This window comes from Coptis chinensis, chromosome 8 (genome assembly GCF_015680905.1).
Source record: "Coptis chinensis isolate HL-2020 chromosome 8, ASM1568090v1, whole genome shotgun sequence".
In the NCBI taxonomy this organism is placed as follows: domain Eukaryota; kingdom Viridiplantae; phylum Streptophyta; class Magnoliopsida; order Ranunculales; family Ranunculaceae; genus Coptis; species Coptis chinensis.
This window is the reverse complement of record NC_141463.1, coordinates 80,075,088-80,097,223: the sequence shown is the minus strand read 5'-3', so window position 1 is coordinate 80,097,223 and position 22,136 is coordinate 80,075,088. Positions and strand designations below refer to the sequence as shown.

Here is a 22,136-nt window from a genome sequence, read left to right as displayed (position 1 = left end):
TTGATCGAAGAGTATCACTAATTTGGTTATGCTTTTGGGCGTCATTGCTCGTAGAATTAAGGATATGTTTGATTTGCGGGAACAACTCAAATCAAACACTAATTTAAAGGCTAAAATATTTTTTGTTACTTCAATTCAGTTTCTAACTTTTCCCACCAAAGAGCTATAATGATCTAACCAAAATTCTTCATCCACTCCCCACCCCACCTCTACTCGCACAAACTTTTCACAAAATCAAGAGTTTGCTCCAAAGTTACCAATGAAAAATTGAAACGAGAAGTTTCCCAAGAGAATTACTCCCACAAATCAATTAAGTCCTTACAGATTGAGCCAAAAATACTAGATATAAAGACAATTGTAAAATACAATCTTTACTTTTAGTCCATTTCTCAATTAAGGCTGATTTTGATTGCTTAGTTAAGTAGCCACATTAGACGTTTTCCTAATAAAACTAGAGCATTAACTCTTCAAATCTAGATATTTATTCACATAATAATAAAATACAAACAATAATATCACATTTTGCTTTGTTGTTTCATGGAAGGTTATTTTTGGTTTACCATTTAGTACTGCAATTAGGGATTTTCAATAATCTATACACAATTAAGTGTTATAGTTATATGTACTAAGTAATTAATTGATTGAGTTATTTATGAATAACTTCCCTTCTGAATTTGACTCTAAATGCTATATATACCTCCTATAATGGAAGATTGGAATCATTTTTTTCATAGAGTTGTCTTGACAACTATTTGAATCTTAGAAATGGAAAAGCTATTTTTCACCCCATCTTCTGCCTTTGGCTCACCCTATAGTCTAATGAAGCAGCTATTTGTAAAGCCTTGTATACCTTTTTGTATTTGTCTAGAATTTGTTGAGCAAGGGCCTAATTTTTAGACTTTAAAGTACATTTCCATAAACTCAATCATATTTCAAAATTTGTAGATTCTCACATGCATTTTCGTGTGGTAATTTAATTAACTATATTAAAGAGTTTTATTTCCTATCTCCTAGAAAAGTTACAAATTAATGGATGGATTTCATAAAAATTCTCGTAGAATCGAGAATGAAGTTTACCTTCCTCGCGTATGTATAAGACCGAATCCATTCGATTTCTATTTTCTACTAGGTAATCTATTATCCTTAATTCCTTATGCATGAAGATAATCAATTCGGTTGTTGTGGTCGGGCTCATATAAAAAACTTGCGCTCATATAAGGTTGTTATGAGGTCTTCTAAACCTTTGGTATAGGTTCAAATCCTATTGGACGCAATTTGTTTCCATCTATTTTTTATATTTGATTTCATTTCTATACCAAAAAAGACATTTTGAATGATTTGGAAAGAAAGAAACTTTACCATAATTATTCACCTAGCACTTCAAAATAGAAAAGGCAATTGAAATGAAATTCAAGGTTTTGGCATGCCATATTTGGTCTTGTGTAAAAACCCTAAAAATCCTCTTAGCACCAGTGCACCACTTCATTTAGGCCGCACCCCCAAAAAAATCAAAAACAGACAGGACCCTATCTAGGAACCCATCACAGGTCCAGTCCAACATTTTAATGAACTTGATGTAAAATAGACAATATAATGATTCAAACTTGGCTTAGTTTTGTCACATTAAGGTTACATCCATCAAGCCATTCACGTTTTCTGATGGTTCAAAAGGATATAAACTAACCAACTTTTTAAACATCCGTTAATTAGGCTAATTCATTTAATAACCAAGCTTGAGTTTAAAGCTCGATTATTTCTATCGTTCTTTTCATTGTTTTCAAACTTTTCATAGCCAATTTCTATATCAAACTCTTACCCTTTTTATTTCGGATAATTTTAGCACAATGAAAATGGTCAATTTGAGTAGTTCCAAATTACTCTTACCCTTTTTATTTCGGATAATTTTAGCACCATGAAAATAGTCAATTTGGGTAGTTCCAAATTTTCATATCTTTTTGTACATAAAAAGATTCATGATTTGACATCTTGTAGTACGAGGACAACCTCTCGCAAATTTACCACTAGGAATAAAATCAATCTCAAAAATCAACTTTGGCCTCTTTAGAATTAAGTAGGGCTGTCAACTGCCGGACCTGAATAAGACACACCTAAGTCTAAGCCCAGTTCAAATCCTAACCCAACGTAAGTTCTATTGGACAAGTTCGGTTTCGGGCTAGGCCTAATCCATTAGCAATACATGTGAACTGTTATTTTTGTCTAAAATTTAATTAAATCGATCCCACGACAGACTAACCAATATGGCTTCCAATTTTCTATGTCAATTTTTAGTAAATATAATAAATATATTAATAATATTAAATATAAAACACAAACTAGTATAGATTTCAAGCCAGGCCATTATCAGATCAGACATAAATATGTCCAGACCTGGCCCAATAATCTTATCAAGCTAAATTTAAAGTCTAAGTGGGTTTGGATTCAATCAGGCGAGCTTGTCCGGCTCATTGACAGCCCTAGAATTAAGGCTTCATTTAAAGTCTGAATTAAAGCTTTATCCGTCTAATATCAACCAGCTAAACACTGATTACCAAGACATTAAAAAAAAACTGAATTTATTAGCATGATATTCAGCCCTCCGAAAACTAAAATACAAGCTAAAGCACAATGTGTCGTTCACTTTCAATATTGTAGTATTGTGAAATTTCGGCTTGTATATATATGTAATCAGATTGCAATGTCATAATCAAAATTGTATAATGTTCAGAAGCAAACAAATTAACAGAAAAACTGACAAAGACATTGAAAACCCAATAACACAATAATAACTGCCAAATAACAATAAATTTTTTAGTTAAGAAAAAATATACATAATAATGATAAGAAATGGCCTCAGAGATCTTGGTGGATAAGGATCATCAAATGGGATTGCCATCAAGAGTAGCAAATATAATTCTACATCACCGGCCATTTCACACAATGATTTTAAATAAATATATTCACTTCGCCTAAAATTCAATTTAGAAAAAAACCATTCATTGTAAAAAAATAAAGTTTTTGGGATAACATGAAGTGTCAGAAGTAGCTGGTTGTAAGATCATATTTGCAACAAATCATTGGGAATCCGAACGATTTCTTTCATCACTCAACTTCATGCATAATAATACCCAAAAGAATTTAATTTTTTTTAAAAAATACTAATGAAATAAATTGCTATGATATATCTACCTTGTCACCGAAAAATCCTATTCTTAAATCTTTTGATAAAAGAAATAATAAGGATCATCAGAGCTAAAGGTAGAACTCTATCTAGCCTAAGGATAGATTCCTTGTTGCACTTTATTATAAGCATTAAAGAATTGCAATTTTAGGCCCTTTCTATTTTGCTAAAATAAATTTAAGAAAACAATAGTTTGAAATAAGAGAATAATAAAAAAAGCTGGTTTGAAGCTGTGCCCATAAACCCTAAATCTTTTGGATGTAGAGAAAAGAGTATCAATTTACCTTATTTATAAATATGAAAATGATTAAAACCCTAATTTTCCAAAGGAGTAAAGAAAGCCAGGCCCATTCGTCAAGTTGGATTGGCCCATATTACCCGGGTCCATGAAGAAACTCAAACTGAAGAGCTCCTTGTAGCGTGATTTTAGTTGTGAGCTTGCGTGCTGATGTGCATTTGTGCCAAATTTCGTTCAGTCGAAATGGAAATGTTTATTGTATACGCCTTATATAATGGATGCCTCGGTTTCCTAGGATGCAAAAATTTGTTTCTAAGAACACTTTAATGAGGTGCGTCTATTTATATAACCAAGACACCACCTATATATATTCAATAAAACAAATCAATACCCATTACTAAATACCCATTAAAAAAAAAAATGTACCTGTAAAACTTTTGGCCCATGAAGATATGTAACTTTTTCAATATCATTTGGTAATGATTTTCCACCAATGGATTTTAAATCCAAGTTGAGAAGAAACTGTGATTCAAGGGAATGTGAGTTGCCTACTGTTGCCACGTGGATTTGGATTAAAAATATGATTTCTTGATTGTCTTTGAAGCACCATCCTTTTTTACCTAGGGTTTCTATTAGTGCTTCAGTGTTGTCCATTTTTTAATGTTTTTGTTTCAACTTTGAACCAACTAGTGTTTCTATTGAGTCACGAGGCCCAAGCCCAACTGTTTAATGGGGGCCCAATCTGAAAACATAAGAAGCGATGCCACGTCATACCCTTTATTATCTTTAATCTATAGAAAAACGTGGGGTTAAGTAACAATGCTTTGGTGTGCGTCCTAGGGGCAATTTGATAATTTACCGTTTTTTTTTTTTGTTCTTTTTGAGAGATAAAATAGTAATTTAATGTTTATAATTTAAAAAAAAAAACTCAGTGGAGAATTTATAAGGATAAGGATCACAAGAAGTTTTACAATATGAAAAACATGTGAAGATGTTGATATCCAAACTAACCAGTCCATGACGAAAACATGTGAAGACGTTGATATCCAAACTAACCAGTCCATGACGAAAACATTAAAACATTTAGGGAGGTCTCTCTAATAACAAACAAGAACGTGTTTTACATGTACAATTAGTGTTGTATCCTCATGGTATGCATACCCTAGATTCTTTTACTAGTATAAATTCAGGCATCAGGCGTCTGTTAACACCATCAAATTTCCAAGTCAAGTGTTTATTGCAAAAGTCAAGGCCGAAGATGGATGGAAAAGTTGTAGTGATGTTTATGCTAGTTATGGGAATGGTTGCCACTCAAACTTATGCAGTGTGCCCAGACCTGCCGACCTGCTTTGTTAGGTGCAATAGTATTTGCAGACTTCCGCCTGAATTGTGTGCTTCAAGGTGTTTAAAGCAGTGCCTTTTTCACGATACTTCAGATATCCATCACTATTATTGCAAATTGGGCTGTGAAACTGCCAAGTGCACTAGTGTCAGCACTCTAGAAAACCCTGCAGGTAATATCTTTTAAACATTTCTTTTTAGTTTGTTTTCAACATTCAAGATGCAAGCTAACAATGTCGGAATTTGTTGGGATGTAGGTAAAGAGGCTGTGGAAGAATGCGCTAATTCATGCTCTGAGATTTGCACTGGAAATACCTCCATGGGTTCCTCCTAGATTTGTATAATATGTCTACTAATAAGTACCGTGTTATTGCTTGGACACAAATAACTGTAAGTATATGACTTCATGTTGTATCTTGCTTCTTAAAATTATCAACAAATAAGTCTTGAACATTTGAACCGTTGGACATGTATGCGAAAGAAGACGCGTTGTTGTATAAATCACTGTCTACTTAATAATAATAATATAATAACAACTCTTCGTTGTTATATTAAAAATTATTCTTTGTCTACATATATCCATGTTAAGATTTCTTCTTTGTTATCATTATTTTTTTACTAAGAGCAGAACAATTCTCACAAAAGTCTATCTTTGACCTCTCTCATTTTGTCGTTAGACCTCTCATATCTGGACGAATAGTATTTGTGTGTGGCACTATTGCTGATTCAATTACCATATAATCAATAAGAAATTTAAATACCAATTATAAGTAGTTTTTATTTTTCACTAAGAGCAGATCCAACGGCTATTCCTTTTGGTGCACAATCTATTTCGTGAAAAGAATGTATGTTTAGGCTAATTTATCTATTATTTTAATACATACACAATACGGGAGAAGAAGCTGCCAAGTGACAATAATATTTAAGTGAATTTTTGTTTACGCTAAACTAAAACTAAATTGGTGCATCGTCCATAATTACACTTTTCTTCAGAGCTTGGAAAGCTTGGCATATGAGTTGAAATGAATAGAAGTCAATACTTGTATTTAATTTTTTCGAGCCCATTATATGAATTCTATTACCAAAAGTGGATTTATAAGATGAATTGAAAGCTGTTTTTTGGTAAAGATAGTTTTCTCATAATAGAAAATCTTTCTACAAAAAATCAACCCAAACGAAAATATTTAATTTTGACAAAAATTGTTTTGAAATTTGAAAAATCTAGACCGTTTGATAATTTTATAACACTGTAAACAAATTTTGATACATCTAGACATCTTCAAATGTGTTGATTTTTTTTTAAAGATATATATATTGTAGGAAGAGCATCTCCACCAAAAAAATTAGCTTCTGATTTCTTGTTTTTCATGGTGGAGTTTTTTTAGAGTTCGTATAAATGGAGAACGGGCAAGTAATCTTTTTTTTTGTGTTAATAAGAGTCAAAAGTCAAAACTTGTATTAGGCCAAATCTCTTTCGCTCCCGTTCCTTTCCACGGAAAGCCCACCCAACTGCTTACACTGCTCCTAATTTGGACCAAAGCCCAAAAATTAAACCCAATTTTGAACCATGCCAATACCCTGTGCATCACTCCCTAAATCCACTTGTGCACACAGCCACACCTAACTCGTGACCAGGGCGGATCTAGGGGGCGGTGGTGGCTTGGAGAGGGTGGCTGCAACCCCTCCCCCCCCCCCCCCAACTTTTCCTGGCAATTGAATAATACAATATTTCACCACAAAAAAAAAAAAAAATTAGTTAACATTTGTACTAGCAGCCCCCCTTGATTTAAAATCCTGGATCCGCCTGGCTCATGACTCATGTCAATAGTCCTCATATAGTCAGTAACACCAAAACGACGAAAAACCAAAATTATTCACTTGTGTTGTTGTGTGTGAGAGAGGAGAGCAGTTCACTGCCACATAAAAAATAATATGTACCACATGAACAGTTTAACTGTATACATAATTAATGTAAGTATCTGGCACGAAAAAAATGCTCTTCACATAGTTACATTCCCTGTTACAACTTACAAGCCAGCAAATTGAACTCTGCTGCTGTTCAACGGCACTTTACATGGGAAATGAAAGCTTAAATAAAAGTTAGCTATTTAAGCATTCCTCCTTTCACTCAAAACTCATATTTATAAGACCGGCTGGGGAGAGCCGGAACCCAATACAGACACTACAACAATAGCAAACAAAAACAAAACAGGGCAAAAGACATGAACAACTGAGAAAGAAAAGAAAGGCCAGTCGTCAGAGCCATCCTTATAAACAAGTACCACCCTCAAGAAACTTCCCTTGAATAACAATCAGATAAGAGTCTTCCAAGAAAAATTGGTATTGTTGATATCAAAAAGGGTTTCTACTGGCTTTGGGGATGACAAATCTGCCACACTTTTAAACTGCCACATTGGAAACCATAAGAAGATTAATATATGCTATCCCATGAAAGAAGTAGTTGGAAAAAAAAAAAATGCATAATCGAGTTTCACTTTCACTTTCAAATATTAGTAAACTAAAGACCTATAATAAGATATCTCATATATTGTACCTTATCCTGCCTGTACTTGTCACGTACAGCATTCAGTACACAACCATTAGTGTTCATCTGCAGATTATGGAGTGCAAAAACTCCAGCTTTTAAATTTGATGCCTTGTAACAAGTATAGTACTCAAGAGTTGGATTCTGCATTAAGTATCAAATGAGTGCTGTTCTGGTGGATATAAAGGCTAAACAACAAAACAAAATGGAATGAAACAACAGATGGACAAAAAAAAACAAGAAAGAGTGAGAAGGGAAAGAAAGCAGACCCATGGGTGACCTGATTGATCTAGTGTCCATGTGGCAAGGAATACAGCAGACGCAGCTATCAAAGAAGGAAGGAACCTCAAGAACCCATAATCAAGTAAAGTAAGTTCTGCTAAATAACATGCCAGAAACTTTAGCTAAAGAACTGGGGCCTGCACAACAGATCAAGTGAGTGTCAAAACATACTATCCCGAGGGAGAGAGAGACTAGTTCGCTCTTGATGGCAGATATACTGAAGTCTAATTAGATACCTTGGGCGTAGACACATTTGCTGCTCAGAGATATCTCCTATGGGGAAAGATTAGAGGAAGAAGTGTTAATGATAGACAAAGTGACAACACAATACCCAAAACCAGTTAACAGACGATCTTGAAATTACTATCCTCACCTGAGAAAGGTTCTAACTGTTGGCACTGATAAATGAAACCCCAAAAAATTCAACACTCGACTTTCCATTTTCAGTACCTGAAAATTTGATTACTGAGAGTGTTACCTCCATTAAACAAATATGAGAAAACGTATTATAGCCCCAAGAACAAAGACTGCAAATCACTGCATCAAGTACTATGCATAAACGAAATAACACAGCATCAGTGAAAGCAGTTTCCTTGAATTTGTGTAAAAACTGCATGAAAATGTGTATAAGTTAAGTCAAGTAAACCTTACAGTCGACTTCTTGAATGCATCTTTATCCGGATTTCAAAAAGTTGAAGTTCATAGTATGCATTTTAAGTATGTAGACTATTCTAGACTATTGGTGTATTACTGTATTGTATAAATCCTCCCAAACTTTAGATTGCAGACACAATGGTAACATAAGGTTTTGAAAATCAATATTGATGGATAATGGTGGGATAATGCTGATGGTGAAGGTTGATATTTGTAGTATACGTATTGCTGATGAAGATGGTCATATTGTTGAGAATAGGCATCACTAACGGAGTAGAATATCAAGAGTGGAACTTAATGATTTCATTTTAGTAAAATTCGAGAATAACCTGATCATTCCTTAAATCGTTTTCTAGCATAACACACTCGTACCACCCTAATTCTACACAAACAGCATATTCCTAGACCAAATTGCAAATGTACTTCAATAAACACATGTTGGAGACATTTCGGGACTCAAAACCAATAATCCTCTGCCAATTTAGATTCAGGACAATGTGGTTAAAATAAAAATGCAAAGTTAACGGTCCGACAAAAAGTACACAGCTACAGATTAGTGGATGAACAGTAAGAATCCAGAAAATGTCTTGGATATGTTGAATGAATCCTATCCCTCCAAATTTTTCACTGTCTTTCAGTTGCCATCCTCCTGAATTCATGTTCATCCAGGTGTGAGGGCTTGAAACTTGTTGACATATATGACTGTCCCCGAGCCTACTCTAATATATTAATAGAATTGACCCTTCACATAAGTTCGAGCTTATGGAGAAATTGGCAATTTAAAATGGTATCGAGCCTCCGGTTTTACGAGAGGTCTGGATTCAACTCCCCGCGGTGAAGATGTCAAGTCCTTCTACCTATGCATTTCCACTCTCACGCCGGTGAAAATGTCCATCCTTCTACTTCATGTATTTCCAAATGTCTCGCTAAGGGGGTGTTGACATATATGAGTATCCCCGAGCCTACTCTAATATATTAATAGAATTGACCCTTCACATAAATTCGAGCTTATAGAGAAATTGGCAATTTAACAAAACTTAAGGGGGCTCAGCCTCAATTTTGATCGAATTTGGCATTTAAGCATACAATTTCCATGCCTAGACTAGGTTTGGGCTAGAGTTGTGATATTCTGTTGCTTTGGTTTTTGAGGTATTATAAAAGCAACACACATATGACCGACGAAGATAGACAAAAGAGGCATTTTTGACAGTTCAAAAAGACTTTAATGGAAAAGTCAAAGGGATAACTGATGTATCTTGTTGGCGGAAGTTTCAACAATGGATGAACATCAATAAGATTTAATAAATCAAACACCTAAATCTAGGGTTTAAACCTTCAAACATGAAGAACAATTCACAAAGAATTAATAATCAATAATAACCTCCTAACAATGAAGGCCTAGATGCATTTATATAAGAAAACAACTACTAAACCTAATTGGAAACCAAATAGGAAACTATCCTAAGTCTTATTCCTAATTGAATTAGGAAACCAAATAAAATAGAAACTACTAATTAATTATTTATTCCATGCTCATGCATCAATAACTCTAAGGAATAAGAATGGAAATGTGGCCTAACTTGCCTTGTGCAAGAGATAGCCCTGAACTCAGATATGGCGGGGTTTGGCTTCACATAATGATTTCAAACTCCAACGCCTCAGGATAAGAGCAACTATCACCTAACAGCTCCATCATCAATTGATACATTACATATTTACGTCCCATCAAGCCGTCAAAATACATAAAGATGTTTTAGTCTTAAAGCCATCAATCCATGCGGGAAACAATATTATCCTAGTTTCAATCTCACAACTCAACCAGTCCATTGTGACACATGTGAAACTGAATTCCCAGTGATGAGTACTCCTTAATAGCCAAAATTAATTATGCAAACAAGAAAGACAAGTAAATGCACAGAAACAACTAATTTCTACACTAACGTGGAGACAAGTATATGTTGAAATTAATAATCTCAACAGTATCAACATAGATAGGAGTGTCTGAACTATGAAGTATTTTAGGCATATTTAACTCAAATTTATGAAGTTCAATTAATGACGAGATACCTCGGCTGTTGTGTAAGTGTTGTCTGTGATGAAGCAAAACTCTTCCACGTGGGGTGCACAAACTTCTTCATACTTTCTTTATGGCACACAAACAAGAAAACACATATAATACAATAAGTCAAATAGTTCAATAGTACAAATAATCCAATTCAAATAAGTTCACTATTAAATTTTATGTGCCCTAAAAAGGTGCAAATAACACAAGACAGGATACATCTAAGATCAACTATGGAAACATTTAGGTTTAATCATAGTAAGAGAGAGAGAGAGAGAGAGAGAAGTACCTTTTAACAAAAAAATAAGCATGTGGATTAATCTATGTGCATAAGATCGAAGATAAAAGAAAGTCAATTGTATATAATAATGCCATTTAGGATTACATTCTAATTTCCATGAGAATAGGTGTTATTCTTATCTCCCCAAAACAAATTTATATTAATAGGACTTTTGTTGCGATGTATGGTTCCTATGCAGAGCATTTGAAGCCTTACTTCGTAATATATAAGCTCCTGGGGCCACTCCACTCATTGCCAATAGGTTTTGAGTTGGTGCTCCAAATTTAATACTTTTTCTTAATCACATCATACCTACATTAGCAATGGCACAGATACGTTTGTGACATGTTCGTGCCCAAAGTGTCTGATCAACAAAGAAACAAATCTCACTGAAGTAGTACATTTGTACATATGTGTCTGAAACAAGGCATACAACATGGGGTCTGACAGAATTTTCCTAGAGATGGAGGGACAATGTTCCATAGTATCTAAAATCTTACAAACTTTGTATCAGTAAAAATCTTGATGCATGTCCATAACTATTTAGAGTGATTCTAGAAACTAGATGTTTAACCTTTTCTACCTAAATACCACTGCTTTGAAAAGTTTCAATTTCATTTATCTATATCACAATACTGAGATATTGAAACAAAAATTGTACACAAACACAACTACACATACTGATGCACCTACAGCTGACTTGATGAGTTTGAGCGCCAGTCACTTTCAAAATTATAATTATGATAGAGAAATGAAAACAAGAAAACTTACGAGGCAATTAGCATGCAAGCTCTGTTGCATGGGTACGCCCTAATTTCCTCTGTATCTCGTACCCATGTCCTGCGGACATCGGGTAATGGACATGGACACCGACACCGGACACAAGCAAAACAGGACCCTAATTCTCGATCTCGCCGTGTCCAAATCGTGCATTGCCCGTGTCCAAACCGTGGACTCCGTCCGCACCCATGCAACACAAAGATGCAAGTAATGCCTAGCAACCAAGTAGTTGCCTTTCAATGTAACTTTGAGAAAGAAAAAACGGTCAATCGGATAAACGGAGAGATAGAGTGTATCTGCAAATCAACTTATATTCCTCATAAACCTGAAATGAAGAAAAAAAAAAAATAAAGACTCTTCAAGCACCAACTACCATTGTAAAACTTGAAATGTAATTTTCCGCCTTCATGACTAACAAAGAGAATATCAAACGTTCTGCCAAAAATAACAAACCTAAATACTAAATTCATACAAAAACTGCTGAAGAAAGAGAAAAGTATGCATCATTCGAAATTAGATATTAGACAGGTTTGAGCTCTACGATAGAGAAAAAAAAACCTTTCGTTAAGTGACATCCCCATACAGTAAATTGTTAAGCAGAAAAGTTCACTACATGTGAAAGACCCTACGTAATAATTTAATGAGCCACACATAGTAGAGCTTAACCCCCCATTCTTCTTAAACGAAGAAGAGCAACTGGATTTTAGGCGTTGCCTACTGCAAAAGAGATTGCAAAATGAAATTCTACACAACAGTGAGCTTCACAAAGTATAGGAGTAAGTGAGTAACTAGTTGAAATATTAAAAAATAAAAAACAATTTGAGCACTACAAAAATTTGGGCCTTGAATCTCTCGAATGCCCAAACCGCAACTGATAGCAGTAACTTTATGCATAGAAAGCTCTCGACCATTTAACAAGATAGTACAAACCCCCAGAATATTTGTCTCTATTCTACTCATTGTTAAAAACAAAATAAACATAAGAAAAAGCAGACTAACCTCCACAAGCCAATCAATTAGAATCCTTCGCATGCTTTCAGAGATATCTTGCTGTAGTGTTTCCACGAAACTGGAACTAGGTCTTCGAGTGAGCTGAAAAAAGAACAGACAATACTAAATCGATTGCTGATAATCATAGACAACGCAACGGCAGTAAAATACACTCCTAATCTCCTCATGACATAGATTGCAAAACCAGCAAAACTTCTTGCAACTACAGAAACATCTTAAACAACATATTTGGACCTAACTATGGCTGTGATGCTGGAAATCAAGATTTTATGTACACACTTTATGAACTCAGCGCATTGATCACCTTTATGTGCCTTTTTCCAAACCAGACACTGCATCTTTTGTAACCAGATCTAAGCTGTCAGTCGTCTCCAGTCTTAGACGTCATAAACTCATAATTATGAACTAGACAATTCGCAAGCAGTGCAGTAATTTCATGAAATTAATTTGAATATTTCCTGTATATCCCTCCAAAGCCCATGTATGAAATTATAAACCTAACTCTCTCCTATATAAAGCGGGTTAAGGCTAAACAAAATTTGGCTACTCCCCTCTTTAGTTTAGTTGTAAATTAGGGTTCTCTCTATCTCTCTCTCCCATTTCTTTAGTTTAGTATAGTTTAAGTAATTAGGGTTTATAATTGTAGCCTCCATAAAACCTCCATTAAAATACGTTCAAGTTATTATTATTATACAATTAAATTGCTCTTATTTATATTAATCCAATGATATTAAGCTAATCTCCCCCATTAGAGGGAGTGATTATGAAGCCTAATGAGGAATAGATTGCTTAGTTGAATTTTTTAATTGTGTATGTGTTTCAATGAGTTTAGTTTATTGTATGACTTACAAAATAAACATATAATAAATTAAACTAGGGATTGTTATAATTAAGTGGAGAGACTTGGTTGTAATAATTCTACATACTAGTAATAATGATTATAGAGATGTAGGTTGTTACTAGGGATGATAAAATTTGAAGCTTTAGGTTGGATCATTGTGTGAAAACCTAAAAACGATCTATTTTTAATGAATAATTCGTAACTTGCATGAAACTAATCATTAGGTAGATTTATTACTCGCTCTATATCTTCTTCTCATCATTAATTCTACTGTTTCTTCACATTCAATTTACTGTTTTGGTAATATAAATTAATTATATATCAAATGACGCCGCTGCCATCTTAAACTTATTAAGGACGAGAATTTAATTGGTTGAATCTAAGGGGCAATCCCCATTCTCTACCCACCTACCCTTTTAATTTTTCATTCTTGTTTCTCATATTTTTGTTACTGTTCAAGTTTGATATTCATTGTTTTAAACAAAGAGCGCGCCCACCCGGCCTCCCTCCCTTTTGCTTTGCACAGAGCGCACCCGCGCTCTCTTAAGATTGCGGAATCACAGTGAAGAATACTGCGATAAAGTGTGTTTCTGTAGTTTTGCAACACTTAATTTCTGGAACAACAACCAATAAGGAGGGTTTGTAGAACTCCAATTGCTCTAAAAGTTTTACAGGAACACGCATGATCTGTCAGGAGTCTCCAGCAAAATTTTGGCGATTTTTGGCTCTGTTTTGATTGGGTAACCATTCGGTTGTTTGTATTGTGTCTGAAAACTATTTCACAAACTTTGCAGGGCAGTAGAAGGACTTTCACAACTCTGATTATTCTGAAATTTTACAGGCTACTTACCGGATGTCTTAGCAAACTACTGTAAAAATTTCAAATTTTTTGGAGTGCGCACGCACCCTATTATACCTATATTTGAGCGCACATGTGCCCTGCCTTCCTGTAACCTTGTTTTGCGTTTTCTTTCCAGTTTCAAGGCCCATTCCATCAGAAAATCGCGCGAAAGCCTATTTCTAAAAAATATTTAACAGAGCGCGCTTGCGCCCTAGTTACCTTATATTTGAGCGCGCTCGTGCCCCTCTGAAGAAAGCCCGATTTACACAGGTTAGTTACAATTCATATTTTCGTTGGAATTTATTGTTTATTCAGTATTCCAAGCATCCACAGGACAAGTAAATTCGTATTAAAGACGTTATTCATAAGCGTAACAAGGAGGCACTCAGGTTCTCCTCTTTTCACTCCTCGTTTCTTCTATCAAAGGAGTTTTAATCCTAGTATATCAGGTTGTTGTTTGACTGTTGTTCTTATTCTTTCATATTAGACTTAGCCTTGCATGAGATTAAGGTCTGGTAAGAAAAAACCATCTAACGTTATATATCGTAAACGTCAACACACACGCCTATCTAGAATATCATACACCACACCTACAACAATGGCTAAAGAACCAGAGACTCCTCTCTCTGATTTTTAGAAATCCCTGATCGATGGACCTAAGTCGTGCATTATTCCTGCAGACCCAGTGGGGGATTTTCGAATTCCCATGAATATATTTATCTTGTTACCAGTTTTCCATGGTTTAGACCTCGAAAAACCTTATCAACACATGCATAGGATAGAACAAGTTCTCACTACATTCCATCATCTTAGCGTAAGTCCGGATTAAGTTAAACTTAGGGTGTTTCCATTCACCCTAACCGACAAGGCAGCGTCTTGGTTAACTGCCCAAATGCCAAACTCCGTGGACTCATGGGTTAAACTTGTTCAATTGTTCATGGAACAGTTTTACCCACCATTGAAGACAGATAAAATGTTTCAAAAAATTCATTTTTTCCACCAAAACCCTCATGAATTCTTTTCAGAGGCCTGAAATCGTTTCACTGATCTTCTCATTGAATACCCGCATCATAACCTTGCGAAAGACACGCTTGTCCGCGCATTTTTCAAGGGCCTTTCACATCATCATAAGGAGGTTCTAGATATCATGAATGGGGGTAGTTTTCTTAGTAAAGGAGCCTTGGAGGCTTAAAAATTCTTAGAAGATCAATCTAAGAGAAACAACAATTGGGGAGGTAACAACTCTTCCCACTCCACTCCTTCTTCTTTAACAGTTAAGGTTGCCAGTATGTTTGAGGTTAAACCTGATCCCGATCGAGCTTAGAACTCTTATCGATGCCCTCACTGAAAAGGTAGATGCCATCGCTATTCAATAACAACCCACTCTAGTCATAAACATAAACTCTACTCATTATAATGTCTATTTTAGTCTTGAGCATTCCGACTTCTATTGTCCTATTGTCTATGAACAGCCATCACCACAGCCAGAAAATGTCTGCGCTTTTAATAACAACCCTAACACACAATGGAGGTAAAACACTAATTATAATCCACTACAACAAGCTACACCTCCAGGTTTTAATAATCAAAATATTAGACCCACTACAAACTTTAACCAGTTTATTCCGCATTAAGGACAATGAAACTTTGGTGACCAGAATAGACGTTTAGTACCCATGACCCAGAACTATCAACATCAAGACATGACCATGCAACAAGCCTTAGTTCCGGTCACTCCTCCTATGGCCACTCAACCCGTCAAATCACTCCTCCTATGGCCACTCAACCCATCAAACCATCTATAAACGAAGTAGTAGTGACCTTGATGCAAAATCAGAATCAAATTATGCAACAAACATTTCAAATGATGCAGTCTTTGTGCCAAAAAGTTATTGACATGTCTCCTAACCAAAATAATAACCAAATAGGCGTGCTTCTAGGACAAGCAGTGCCTAATCCTACATCAACAAACACCATCTTCGAAGTGAACAGTATTCACTGTAATGGTGATATAAACCAAGGGGACCTCCATGTGATCACTACCGCCTTCGCTCGGTAGAGTAGTTGATAACAAAGTAACTATGCTTACAGATCGCCTGCAAATGGAAGCTGAAAATGAAACCATACCGAATACTGTCATAGAAACTGAAGACCCTACAACTGTAGAAGTTCCAGTCCAACCACAACCAAAAGGTACAACCTTACTAAATATCATCATAGAAACTGATGATCCTACACCTGTAGAGGTTCCAATATGGACACCTAGATGGAAAACGGCTAAAGATAAAGCAAAGACTAATAATACTTTTGACCCTTATGTTAAATATAGAGATAAACCACCGTATCCCCAGAGACTAGTTGTGTCTAAAAAGGATGAGAATTTTGATGAGATTAGGGAAGTATTTAAAAATCTGACTATAAACCTACATTTTCTATATGCTATAAAAAGTCTACCTGGACACGCTAAGTTTCTAAAAGAGTTGTGCACCAAAAAGAGGAAAACCAACATATCGAACAAAGCCTTCTTAATTGAACAATATCCCTCTTTATCTTAACATAACAAAATTATTAAATACAAGAACCTTGGTCATCCTACTGTACAATGCATCTTGGGAGCTTACTTCATAACAACTGCTCTATTAGACCTGGGGGCAAGTGTTAACTTACTCCCTTTTTATTTATATAAACAACTAAGTCTAACAAAACTTCAACCAACAAAAATGACTTTGCAGTTAGCTGATCGTTCTATTAAGAACTTCAAGGGCATAGTTGAAAACATTCTCGTTAAAGTTCAAGACTTTTACTATCCAGCCAACTTCGTTATTCTCGACATAGAAGTTGCCCATGATTCCATTCCCATCATCTTAGGACGTCCTTTTTTGGCAACCGCCAATGCCCAAATCAATTGTCAGGATGGCTCAATGACTCTTTCTTTTGGAAATCCTTTTATGGAAGTTAACATGTTTAGACAAAAGCAGGGACAACTAGTTTTGTATATCACATTAGTGCTTCCAACGATCTCGTCCCCACACTAGTAGATACCCCTCTTATGGAAGAAGACAAAGATCACAATTTTGACTCCTTGAACATAACTCAAATAGAGAAAGAATTTTCCACCCTGTCTTCCGACCTTATGAGAGATGGAGTCAATCTCACAATAGACGAGATAGAGAATTCCTCAAAGATGGAGATGAATACCATAATTATGTGGATGCGAACAACCTAGATGAAGAATTCGATGAGTTTCTAAGAGCATGTGACGATTCACCCTCTCAAGAACTACCAAAGAGCCATTTGATACCTTCATTTTCAAATGTGAGATAATACCAACCCATGCCACCAATAAGTTTTGTGCTAAACCCACGTTCTCATTTTTTCCATTCTTTCCATCTAAAACTTATCCATATCCCACATATCTTCCACAACCATCCATTTTCTCACGACCATTCACTTAGACACCTTTTCGTTCAAAGAAGAAGAAGAGAGTACACGCTCGATTAGGTTCTAGGTCTATTAGGCTTTGCTTTCATTCCACTAAGCTACGTCGTACAATATCTTGGTGCTTGATTATGTTTGGTGGTGTATTCTATGTTAATTATTTATGAAAATACCCACAACTCTTTAGGTTGTTGATATATGGTAAACTGCATGTTAATAGATGTTTTAGATAAATTCTCGAATATCTGACTATAAAAGACTCACTTTATTTTTTTTGGTATACTCCATTCCAATCTTATGTTATGGGAGTACACCATTAAGGTAACCAGACCCTCCTTTTGAAGTGCATGGTTGTAAGTGCCGGATCCTTAGTCCAAGTTTTATGTGACTCACGCATTAATCTCTTGCACTTTTTCTCATTGTTTGAGTAGTGTTTATCTATGGAGTGAGTTACATTTTTATTTCTTTCTCATAATTTTGTTTTTCCAAAAATCAAACATATAAAAATTTTTAAAAAAAAATTAAAAACATAAACATATATTAGTAAGTTTAGGGAATCTAACTTTAAAAGACCCAAGTTTTTGTACAATACCACCTTTCTGGAGTATAGGCCACAAAAATTTTCAAACTTGAAAAGAGTTTTCAAATTTTGTTTGGAGGTGGTGTATTTTGGTATTTCATTTCAAATCTTTTTGTCACCCTTTGCCTGTCATGTTTACTCTAGTAGAGTCCATGTTAGTTAGTACGTAACAGTTTAATTGTGTTTCATGTTATCATATTTTATTTATAATATTTCTGTTATAGGTACTGCCAATTTTTATCAAGTTTCTATGGTAAATTCTTTCCTTATCTCTTTACACTTTGCAGACAAAGTGTTCGATTGTTTGGAGGTGGGATAGAAACATTTACAAAAATTAGGAATTTTTAGGATGCAAATTATTCTCTTTTCTTTACAAAATGTTAAAAGTCATAAAAATTAGTTAGTTACATAATTTAATTGTGCTATTGAATTATTTCATGAACCCCCTTCTCCCAAATTGTTTGGCGGTGGTATATTTAATTTTAGGAACTATGATAGGCGCATACTTGATTTGTGAACGTATGGTATTATTTTTGTTAGAGTCCGTTTATGTCCCAAGTGCTATTTATTATTTCATGTTATCCCCATAACATGTGGAACTCATATAGGAGTTGCGTCTGTTTTTCTTTACCTATATTAGTATGTTCTAAATTTGTTTTACAGGTGCTCTAAAATTTTCACGCGTTTTCATGGTATTTTGTATCCTTCTTATTTCTATACTTTGAGGACAAAGCATATTTTTGTTTGGGAATGGCATAGAAATACGCCAGTAATTTAAGGCACCTATTAGGGTATATATATATATATATATATATATATATATATATATATATATATATATATATATATATATAGGTTGGTTTCTTAAAAGCGGACGTCCGTAAAACGGACTTAACAAAAATAATAGTCTCAATGTGACAAAGAAAGAAAAACCCGCCAAAAAGGAAAATAAAAAGAATTACCTTTTACAATCCTACTTTTTCTCTTCTTCTCATGCTCTCTCTTTTCCTATTATTTTGTAAGGGGAACAGACGCAGTAAATTCTGACTTGAATGATGGAAGGCATGGATGAATTTTGCGAATAACAAGTATCTCCTGAATATAGTTCAATAAAGAAAAAGAACTCTTTAGCAATAGAAGTCGCGGTTTGACTGTTTCAATAAAGAAAATGTGCATAAAAGTACTCCGTCAAACAAAGTTACTGGGGAGATGTATCCTTCCCTGTATGACATACTCTCCGGTTCGCTGAAATATGAGTCTAGAAATCTTAGCGTGTCTGTTTGGTCGTTGATGACCCCCATCTTCAAAGCATGGAATTTGCCCTATATTTATCCACTGCACAAGAAACATATTGCCATAAGCTTAAGGCCTGTAAAAACTAATTCAATAACAACACTTGAAGCAAGCAATAATTGCGCAACCTTAAGATAGATAGAAGAGTATATCAGAGCCTCCAAGCGATCACTAGTTTCCATACCTACCAACAGTTCACGGACAACTTCTAGCTGCATTGCATACAGAGCTGAGGCAAAAAATTTAAAATGTAAAGACTGTTACAACCCCTTTTCTACTACAAGCCCTAACCCCTCGTTCACAGACACTTGTACAGTTCCAATCTCTCTCTTCTCACTATTTTCTCTCTTCAGACACTATTCTCCCTCTTTTCTGATGGCTCCTTCTTTCTTTCTCTTCCCTTCACTTTCTCTTTATATCCTTTCCTTTCTTCATCCGGGCCCTCCACCTGTCCCTCCATCTCGCGGTCTCCTTCTCTACGCGTGTAGGGTTTCCATACTGCGACCACGTGACTTAGCCCCGATCCAGTGCGCCGCGGCATGCTACCTTTCGTTAACTCGGGCGCATCCTTTCTTGGATCCTTTGGGCCCCCAATACTACCACTACAGATGCCCCCTCTCGAGTCCGCGACCATTTGGTGATCGGGGAGTCGAGAGTCCCTGATGTCACATTTCCCTCCGCGGTTCCCCCAGATTCTTTTTCCTCGCTGGACTCACGAGTCCCATCGCCATTATAACTTGCGTCCCCTCGTTTCTTGTGCATCCACGCGTCAATCCCTGACTGATCCCTTTTAGTGTCGCCTCGATTTCAGCCCCTTCCAATTACTCTTTTGCCCCTTCCTCTTATAAAAAGCCCGCTCGATTCTTTCCTTCTGCCATTCAGTCTTTCATTTTCCTCCTAACTACTCTCCCTTTTCTCTACTCTTCCCTTGTTAATCGCTCCTCCGCCTTGGCACGCCTCTCCCCCTTTTCTTTTGTGGAGGGTTTTGTTCCCCGTTGCTCCTCCCTTCCTTCGGGTTGGTCCCCTTTCCTCCTTAATCCATTATTTGCTATATTGCGTGTTTCTCTCTTGAGTTTGAGACTATTCGCTTCTTCTCTCTCCACCGGTCTTGTCGTTTAACTTCTTTCCCCGACCTCGATGTCGGCTTCCGGATCCGACACCTCATCCTCCTCCTCGTTATGTGGTGTCGCCTCCCCCCCGCCCGACCGGATCGGGGCTCCTTCCACCTTCAGGCCCGCTTTTGCCCTTCCTCATTTTCCCCCCCCGTAGGCCTAATCTCGAAGGTGTCAAAGGCGACTTCACGGCATACCAGCGGACGTCATATTGGAGCATGTCCCCGCTTCGCCAACCTACTACCCTCATCTAGTTCCCCATGGTGAACGACCCCTGGATTTCTAGTTGCCACGGTGGGGCAGATTGTAGCCGACCTCCGTCGCCCCTCACCCGCCTTGGCGTCGGAAGTATGCAACCACTTCAACATCCCTCCTTGCCAAGGCATCGGCAATTTCACGGAGGGTTATGTATGCTTCGCGAACCACTATAACCGGGTCGAAGTCCCCAAAATAACGATCCATGACATGATCGCTCATTTTACATAAAAAAAGAGCACCAAGGATGTCGGCGTGGGATACCATTCTTTTACGTGTTCGACCTAGGGAAGCAACATTTTATGCCCGTGTCACCTCCTCGGACAAATTGTGGCACCATTACCCCTTTACATCTCACGGGAACTTCCTCTCCGCGGATCTTCCTCCCGACTTGAGCCTTAATCATCGGCCTTTCTCCCGGTGAAGAAGCCTCTCTATTAATCCCTTGGCGTGGGTCTTCTTTTTGCTTCCCCTTTTAACTTGACCATTTTCTTTTTCGGGTTGGCGTCCCGGACTTCGAAGTCCGCGACCCTACGACAATTTCTTTTCCACCACCTTTCGGGGAAGATTCACGACACTGGGGCCGAGGCCGATCTGCGGTACTAGGAATTGATCCCACATCAGCGCCACTCCCTCCTCTCCGATCCCGGTTGAAGTTCATAGGAAAATATTGTTCCCCTTTTTACCGCCCCCCACCGCCCAAAGAGAGAAAGCCTCGGGATTCACCCCCTCCCAAGAAGAAGAACCACACCAAAAGCTTCCCCCGCCACCGACCAAATCCCGTCCCCTCGGTCATCCTCCGCTTCCCCCGCTCATTCCGCTGACCCACACCCTTACCAGTCCCTGACCACTTGGGAGGACCAATACTCTTCCCCTCATTCGCTCTCCACTTCTTCTCCTCATCCCGACATGGGCGCCCACAAGCGCAAGCTTTTCGACAGCGACTCGGATGAGGATGTCTCCGTTGTCGTCCCTCCCGCTGCCGCCCCGTCCTCCCCTCCTCCGGCTTCCAAGCGTCCGCGGACTTCTACATCTGAAGAAGACCCCGCCCATCAGTCTGCGGACCAACCCGCTGCTCCCCCTCGTGCTGAGCAGTGGCCTGGGAAGGAAGTGACCCCCCGCTTTGAGCCCATTCCTACTTTCTGCCCCACCTTCAAGGTACGGAACCGCACTCTCAACATTCGCGATTCAGCCTTGGACAACGCCGCCGTGGCCTCCTCTCTGTTCTATGGGTCTCATCTCCCCAGGGACATGGCCTATGCTGATGGGGGAACGTTTGACTCTCACCGGACCTCTTTTTACACTGGCTGGGAGAAGGTACTCTCTCTCTTGTACTGGGTGCTTTTCCCTTCCCCCCCTTTGAATGCTCTAACCTCTGTTATTTCTTTTCAGATGAGCTTGGACA

General features: G+C 37.1%; 2 non-coding genes and 1 pseudogene across 3 annotated transcripts; all 3 read right to left on the bottom strand.

Annotated features, from left to right (window-relative positions):
• Positions 1-2,846: 2,846 nt before the first annotated feature.
• On the bottom strand, positions 2,847-2,927 carry LOC147483386 (small nucleolar RNA SNORD24). The gene has a single exon (XR_015207075.1). It is a non-coding gene; the product is annotated as a small nucleolar RNA SNORD24 (small nucleolar RNA).
• Positions 2,928-3,028: 101 nt separating this feature from the next.
• On the bottom strand, positions 3,029-3,109 carry LOC147483385 (small nucleolar RNA R12). Its single transcript, XR_015207161.1, has one exon. It is a non-coding gene; the product is annotated as a small nucleolar RNA R12 (small nucleolar RNA).
• Positions 3,110-5,103: 1,994 nt separating this feature from the next.
• Positions 5,104-21,634, bottom strand: LOC147483384 (cyclin-A2-1-like; annotated as a pseudogene). Its single transcript, XR_015205515.1, has 12 exons — positions 21,569-21,634; positions 19,427-19,576; positions 12,676-12,729; positions 12,360-12,452; positions 11,640-11,685; positions 11,352-11,574; positions 10,306-10,381; positions 7,958-8,034; positions 7,821-7,857; positions 7,572-7,721; positions 7,312-7,446; positions 5,104-7,162 (listed from the first exon to the last, which is right to left on the bottom strand). The product of XR_015205515.1 is annotated as a cyclin-A2-1-like (transcript).
• Between the last annotated feature and the right edge of the window lie 502 nt (positions 21,635-22,136).